Source organism: Vicugna pacos, chromosome 25 (genome assembly GCF_048564905.1).
Source record: "Vicugna pacos chromosome 25, VicPac4, whole genome shotgun sequence".
Taxonomy (NCBI): domain Eukaryota; kingdom Metazoa; phylum Chordata; class Mammalia; order Artiodactyla; family Camelidae; genus Vicugna; species Vicugna pacos.
The window spans coordinates 7,762,680-7,770,961 of record NC_133011.1 but is presented as its reverse complement, the minus strand read 5'-3'; the positions used below and the strand labels follow the sequence as shown (position 1 = coordinate 7,770,961).

Genomic DNA, 8,282 nt, shown 5'->3' with positions numbered 1-8,282 from the left:
TATGAATATTCACACTCAGCAGGATCGGGAAAGAATGCATAAAGCCTCATTCATTGTCAGGTCAGGTTTTGTCACCAAAGGGATTTTGATATCAAATGTGTGAGAAAAAAAAAAAAGGAAAAAAGAATATTTTCAGAGTTTTTGGATTTCATAAATGTGAAGAAGGTTGTGGGCCTTAAAACTGCCACCTTCCAAAGACTCAGTATTAATGTCACCACAGAAGCACATCCACATGGTGCTTTATGCTCTTCATGATAATTTCATGTTCTGACGTGTTTGTTCCGTGGGCGTGTCCTCACCACACAGCCTAACACATAATCGGTGCTTACTGAGTTCTTGTTAATTAAGCAACCAACAGTTTTGCAATTTAAAAGTTATGAGAAGAGTGATTTAGCAATATCTGGAGGTGTTTTTGGTTGTCTCAACTTTCTAGGAGAGATTTTGGCATCTAGTGAGTGGAGGTGAGGGAACAGCTCAGAATCCTACAATGCACAGGACACCCCGTCCATGGATCAGCCAGTCCTTGACAAGGCCTTACCTTCCAGAATATACCAACAGCTCATACAACTCAGTAACAAAAAAACAAACAACCCAATTCAAAAGTGGGCAGAAGACCTAAGCAGATATTTCCCCAATGAAGACATACAGATGGCCAATAGGCACATGAAAAAATGCTCAATATCGCTAATTATCAGAGAAATGCAAATCAAAACTACAATGAGGTACCATCTCACACCCATCAGAATGGCCATCATTCAAAAGTCCACGAATGATAAATGCTGGAGAGGGTGTGGAGAAAAGGGAATCCTCCTACACTGTTGGTGGGAATGCAGTTTGGTGCAGCCACTATGGAAAACAGTATGGAGATTCTTCAAAAAACTAAACATAGTTACCATATGATCCAGCAATCCCACTCCTGGGCATATATCTGGAGGAAACTGTAATTCGATAAGACACATGCACCCCAATGTTCATAGCAGCACTACTTACAATAGCCAAGACATGGAAACAACCTAAGTGTCCATCAACAGATAAATAGATAAAGAAGATGTGGTTTATTTATACAATGGAATACTACTCAGCCATAAAGAAGGAAATAATACCATTTGCAGCAACATGGGTGTTCCTGGAGAATGTCATTCTAAGTGAAGTAAGCCAGAAAGAGAAAGAAAAATACCATATGCTATCACTCATACGTGAAATCTTAAAAAAAAAAAAGGACACAAATGAACTTATTTATAAAACAGAAAAACAGGGACAGACTCACAGACATAGGAAAAAAACTTATGATTACCTGACGGGGAAAGGGGGTGAGGAGTGAGAAATTGTGAGTTAGGGATTTGCAGATACACACTACTATACATAAAATAGATAAACAACAGGGTCCTACTGTATAGCACAGGGAACTGGAACTATAGTCAATACCTTGCAATGGCTTATAATGAAAAAACCATGGAAAGGAATATTTATGTACGTCTAACTGAATCACTATGCTGTACACCAGAAACTAACACAGCATTGTAAACTGACTGCACTTTAAAAGACTCCGCCTTCCCAGGAGGCCCTGCGGCGGGGCGCCAGGATGGCGGGGGCTGCGGCCCAGCGCCTAAAGCAGCAGCTGTGGAGCCTTCCCAGGTGCCGGGCGGAGCGGCTCTTTGGTTCTTACCGGCTCCTGAGTGCCGGCTTCCTGCTCCCCGCCCTGCTGGGCTCCCCGCCGGTCGGGTTTTCCCGCCTCGTCCCGCGCCTCTTTCTTGGGGCCCGCGTCTTCCTGGTCACTGGGCGCTGCCACAGGGCGACCTTCGCGGGTTGTGGTGCGGACCCCGCGCGCGGTGCTGGGGCTCGTTACCAAAGGTAAGCTCGCAAGCTGGAGGCACCATGAGGCCAAAGAAACCGAAACGTCGGAGTCTGGAGCAGAGAAAGGCTTATCGCCCGGCTAAGCAAGGAGGATGGGGCGGCTCAGGCCCGAGAAGACCCAGAGCTCCTCAAGGGGCTTCAGCAGAGCACAGCTAAAGGCTGGGTGAGGGAGGGCGTCCCAGGGTATGCGAGCAGCTCAGGCGCAGTGTCCTGACTGGTTGACGTGGCGGTAACAGGGAGGTCAGCACTGCCCCCCCCAGGCACCAGAAAGTCTGGGGGCTAAGTGCTCTCCATGGCCAAGGAGTTAATTTCTTCCCTTTGGTGGTGGTTTTTAGCATCTGAAAAACTCAGGAAATACGCATGAGATACTATTATCTGGCTGCTTCAGAGAGGGGCTGCAACAGAGGATGTGGGAGAGGGGTCTGAACTTGGAAGGCCCCCCCAGGGTCCTGCTCAGGTACATTGTGGCCTTGTGGCCAGCGGGAGGACGCCGGGCCTAGGATCACCGCCTCAGGGTCCTCATTTCCAACTGTGTGACACCTTTTGACCACAACAAAGTCAACCTGCTTACCAGGTGTAGCACCTTCCTGGCCATTCTCTATCCAGGGGGCGGTACAGCCTCTTGCCCTGAGAGTCCAGAGACCCCTCATCTCTGTGACACTGTCAGGTGCCTCCCCGGTCTCAGAACTGCTGTGGTCCCTTTTCGTCCCTTTCACAGTATGTCAAGTATGGTGGCTCCATCTAGTTCATCGCCTGCTGGGCGAGGGAGATGAGGAGTTTGCCCTCCATGCACAACAGCTGGTGGCCAAAGAACTGGACCAGACAGGGACGTGACTCACTCCAGCAGACACAGCAGGTCTCATGAAGCCACAGAGACACCCCAGGTTGCACCCAGCCAGCCCGGTCTTCTTTCTCTCCGCCCATGGCCCTTCTCCTGATGTGCCGCTGGCAGCTGTGGCTCAGAGAGTGAAGGAGGTTTTACCCCATGTGCCACTGGGCGTCATCCAGGGAGACCTGGCCAGGGCTGGCTGTGCAGACTTGACCACCACTGATTTTGCTTGAGGGAGCTATAGTTTTCATGCCTGAAGACATCACTGAGGGGACCTACTCCCTTCCCACAGCCTCCACCCCGTGCTCCCCAGCTCTGGCCTGGTGACCCCTCAGCCCACAGCCCTAACATTTGCGAAGTCCTCCTGGGCCCGGCAGGAGTCTACAGGAGCGCAAGCAGGCGTTGTATGAGTATGCAGGAAGCAAAGCCAGTTCAAGTTCTTCTCCTTGTGTCCTACAGGGGATTCACACAGAAGCAGGCCCAGGAGGCAAACTGAGTGCAGGATGATACCCAGCGCTGCAGGGTGGAGGCTGGGGGCAGCCCTCACCCAACTCACAGCAGGCAGATGGGTGGGTGGTAAAAAGGGAGCAATAGGGCTCCCCCCAATGTCACATTGAATTCAGGGTTTTCACTAAAAAACAAAACAAAACAAAAAACAAACCCTATACATTAATTAAAAAAAAAATCAACCAGTCCTGAAAGTTAATAGTGCTGAGGTCGAGAAGCTGGTCTAAAGGTATCACCCAATTAAGCTCAATTCAGAAAAAGCCCTGCTCAAACCTCTTGAGTTAGGAGAGCATCTCATTCTTGTTGGTATCAGGGCTTCTCCGCGGCTCTTTGTGTAAACCCTTTACCCGCCCCCAGGCACCAGGTGGAAACTCGCCCTCCCCTGCTCCCTGACACCTTACTCACCAAACTGACCTCCTTCCTGCCAAATGAAGGAATTCCTCTGACTTGGGGACAAGATGTTTTGAAGTTCCAGCCTGAGGATTGGCTGTGCTTCTGGCCCAAAAAAGGAAAATGAATCAACAGACTTTTCTCTCCTCTGCTTAAAGAAATTGAAAACCCAGTCAAAGTAACAAAACAAATGGCTTTACAATCAGAATGATGAGTTTCTATTTCTCTTCTCTTCATCAGTTTTAGGAAGTTGGGAAAGGAGAACCCTTGCTGTTAGTAACTTCTGAATCACCAGCAGAGGGCAAGCATTGCTTACCTAAAGGAGAATTCGAGTTTTCCGTCTGCATTCAGTGCAGGCTGAAATGCCAGTGCCTGCAGGAACGGGCTGATGGATCAGTCACCTCTCCTAGTCATTTTCCTCCTCCATGTCATAAGTGACATGATTGAAGTCACCTCACGCAGTTATGATTCTGTATCAGGGAAGACTTGCTTTCTCCTCCTACTTTTTTTTTTTTTGTGAAAACTCTTTTGAGATGATTTGAAAAGCTTTCTTGAAAAATTAAAAAAAATTTTTTTCCTAATTAACAATGATGCATAAGCATTGCAGAGGATTAGAAAAAAGACAAAGCAGAAAGGGAATTTTCACCTCCCAGAGACGATCACTGTTAGCTCGTTTTTTGGTGCTTCTAATCTCTTTTCTATTAACACTGCTGAAATGTGTTTGTAGCAATGACACACGATGAGTCCTTGACACACTGAGAGATGTGTAAACACCCCGTGGTTCTTGTCTCTGTGCCTTTACTCATCCAGCTCAACAGCAGACTCTCTTTCTAATCTCTGAAAATCCAATTCCAGGATATTCTTCAAGGTCAATCGCATATGTCTTGCTTGATTCTCCCCAGCAGGAGTCGATTTATTTTCTCTGTATTTTTATGTCACTGTGTTGGTGACTCTCATGGCCTCATTACCGCCTTATACTATGATTTGTAGGTACAGCTGTATCTTCCTACTAGGTCGAAGTCCTCTGAATGTGGGAATCTCCCTTCATCTTTCTTCTCTCCATAGCACAACACTGGGTTATCATGTAGTGAATACTTATAAATATTTGTTTAAAAAAAGAAAAGGGAAGAAAAGAAGGAAAGAGGAGGGAGAGTGGGAGGGCCATCTATAATGCCATTTGGTAGAGTTTTCTCTGAGCAGAAGACTTGGAGTTTGGGCATTTTTGTGGGCTGAATGGTGTCCTCCAAAATAATACATTGAAGTCCTAATGCCCTGGTGTCTGTGAATGTGACCTTATTTGGAAGTAGGGTCTTTGCAGATGTAATCAAGTTAATGAGGTCATAACGGATTAGAATGGGCCCTAAACCCAGTGACTGTAAGGAAAAGGGTATTTGGTCACAGAGACACACACAGAGGGAGGATGGCCCTGTGATGACGAGGCAGAAATTGGAGGGGTGCAGCTACAAGCCAAGTAGTGCCACAGGTTGCCGGCTACCACCAGCATCTGGAAGAGGCAGGGAAGGATTCGTCCCTGGAAACTTCAAAGCGAGCCTGGCCCTGCTGACACCTTCATTTCAGACTTCCAGCCTTTAGAGCTGGGACAGAATACGTTTCCACTGTTTTGAGCCACCCCATTCGAGGTCGTTTGTTACAGCAGCCCCAGGAAACAGATGCATCGTGTTCGGGACTCTTAGTGACCACAGGCCCACCTGGGAGTGAAGGGAAGTCCTGCGGAAGGGAGGTTTGGAAGGAAGTCAAAATTCCAAGGAGATACAAGGAGTTCTTGGTGAGGATCAGACAGAAGTGGGTCGTTTGATGGGTTCAAAGATAGCGTTCAGTTGTTTCTTTGCCGAAATTTTAGCACAGGCAAATCCTTCTTTTCCCTTCATTTATTTTCGAAGATATTGGGCCTTGCTGAAGGTCTTTGAAAAACATCGCAAAAGTGAACAGTAACTGTCTTCTGTGTCATCCACGAACTATTTCTTAATGCTCGCACCAGTGTTGGTATCTCATTATCTCCTAGGTTGTTTCTGCTGTATCAAGATACATTTGAAAAGATGATGTGAAAAGCTAAAAACTGGTACCCTCCTAGATCAAACTCCTAGAAGGAAAATAAGAATTTAATGTACTGCAGCCATTCATTTATCTGTGATCATCCTAACTAAGGTTCTTACAGGATTCTGAGGATTAAATTATGGCTGGGAAAGTATTGCCAAAGTAGGGGAATGGGTTTTTTTCTCTGAAATAAGCCCAAATGTTCCCCCTCATCCCCATGACTCAGGTAACTTAGCTTTATGTTCAAGGTAGATACATCAGTTCTCAGAGCAGAACGCCTGCTGGGAGGTCTCGGGGGGGGGGGCGGTGGTAGATGCCATCCTCTCTCCCCGCAGCAGGAGAGGCAGCCCAGCAGGCACTGGGATGGCTCTCCTTGGGTTTCCGTGTGGCCTTCACATGCCTGTAACACGGCTCGAATGATGATGAAAATGGTGGTCACAGGGACAACCATAACTGTCATCCCTGGAACAAAACCCACAGCACACACTGCTTCCTCCAGGAAGGCTTTTAGCCTAGCGTGTGTCTGGCACACAGTATCCACTCAGTGAAAGTTTGCTGGATGAATAAAAACATGAGTGAATGAATGAATGAATGAATGAGAGGAATTGGATCCCCTCTAGCAGTGCCCTTTATTGCTTTTTAGCTGAGTTTATTTCTGTAATTTCCCACCAGGGTGTCTAGGAGTGAGGGAGGCTCAGGAAAATACTGACAGTACATGGTCAGAGCTGTTAATTTTGAATAGTAATGAGTTTTGATTTTCCTATGTCACCTCCTGTCTTTTCAGGGTCACTGGCTTCTGAGCATATTACTGGGCTGGAATTTGATCCTGGACAGAGATTTCAGCGCTGTCTTCAGAAACAAGGGCAACTACGGTGAATGAAGCAAATACCTTGAGATTTCTGCTCCCGGTTTCTTGTAAGTCCCTGGATTAAGTTTCTATTTGGCTACAAATAATATTGCCATTTGAGTATTTCTTGACCTTAGAATTCAATCCTAAATGCTTGATTTTGTCAAGAAATATTTTGGGGATGTTCTGGGTTCTTTTGAGGCATTGAAGATTTTTTAGTGAACAGAATGCCTCCATGGAGCCTAACATCCAGCAGGGAAAGTGTAATAATAAATAAAGTTGCAAAACGATGTCGGGTGTTGGTCATGCCATGAATGAGAACAGCAGAACGAGGGGATGGAGAATGTCAGGGAGGCAGGGTCTCTGTTTTAGACAACGTGGCAGGGATGGCTTCTCTGAAGAGGTAACATTTCAGCAGAGACCTAAATGAAGTGAGGGAGTGAATTGTGGGAAAATCTCTGGGAAGAACATTCAGGCAGAGGGAATAGCACCTGTGAAGACATCGAGCTCGGAATGAACTCGCAGTGTTTGAAGAGCAGCTGAAAGGCCAGTGAGGCTACAGTGGAGGGAGTCAGGCAGAGAGCTTAAGGAGATGAGGTTGAAGCAAATACGGGGGCCTATGGAGCATAGCAGAGAGTCTGGATTTTATTCTGAACGTGATCGGAGGGTATTGGAGGGTTTTAGCAGAGGCATGGCATGATCTGGCTTATATTTTGAAAAATAAAAATCCCCCAGGTGGCTATGACTGTAACTGAGAGGGTTGGAAGCAGGGAGCTCAGTGAGGAGGCCACTGCAGCAACTCAGGAAAAAAATGTAGGTGCTCGGACCAGGGTGGTGGGATGTGGTCTTTTCCTGGGCACGTTCTGAAGGTAGAGCCAATGGGACTTGCTAACAGATGGAGTGTGGGATGGGAAGGTGTGAGAGACGTCAGGGCACAGCTCCAGGGTGTGAGTGGGTGTACCCTCTACAGTATAGGGGAGACAGGGAGAGACACATTTTGAAGTCAAGATCGTTTTAGCCACATAAAATCGGGCATGCCTATTAGACTTCTGAACATCATTTTCTCCTGAAGTCAGAGTAATAGATATGTGTGTGAGTGCGTGCGTGTATGTAAAATAGTATGAAGAAATGAGATGGAGTTTTTAAGAGCACTGGACGGAATGTCCGGAAGCCTGGACCCTGCTGTAGGGGGAAAAAACTATGTGCCCTTATGCGTGTAACAGTCTTCTCAGGTCTTATTTTATCTTTAAAATGAAAAAGTTCATTAAGATGATCTCTTTGTATTATTTTCAATCCTGTGATTCTGTTTGTGGTATTTCTCCCCTACAACTCTAGGCCCTTACATAGTAGCTTCCCGGTTGCCCTAAGAAAGGTATCCACGTCCTGTGCGTTTCCTGAAGCTGTGGTTTTTGGGCAGAGGAGTTAGTGCTTTGTTTGACCCATTCATTCACCCTCCATCACTAACAGATGGAGTATGATGTATCCATGATGAAGACAGTTTTCCATTAATGCACGTTCTAGTCCTTATACAATGGGTGTGTTGTGGTTGTTGTACTTACGATGTCATCCTGTGGACCTGTTACGAAGGAAGTCACCTTCATTGCACAAGACAAACATTTGAATCTCAAGGGTGAAATCACACGTTTAGGCAAGCACCACATCCCACCTCTACTACACATTTACTACAGGGCCACCCACCTTGGCTGTGAAATCCAGTGGGCTCTCCTCAGCGTCATGTTACTTGACGGCTGCATGTCACTTGGTGTTGATGCTGACGCTCTCATTGAGCTGCTTCCTTCA

The 8,282-nt window shown here is 46.7% G+C and overlaps 1 long non-coding RNA gene and 1 pseudogene across 1 annotated transcript in view; both read left to right on the top strand.

The window, feature by feature from the left end:
* Positions 1–1,780: 1,780 nt before the first annotated feature.
* LOC140685430 (uncharacterized) overlaps positions 1,781–8,282 on the top strand; it is a 55,708-nt gene continuing 49,206 nt past the window's right edge. Inside the window, exons 1-2 of the long non-coding RNA XR_012063980.1 lie at positions 1,781–1,851; positions 6,420–6,550. This is a non-coding gene — a long non-coding RNA (uncharacterized lncRNA). The remainder of the gene's footprint in view (positions 1,852–6,419; positions 6,551–8,282) is intronic.
* On the top strand, positions 1,876–3,179 carry LOC102525833 (lipid droplet-regulating VLDL assembly factor AUP1-like; annotated as a pseudogene).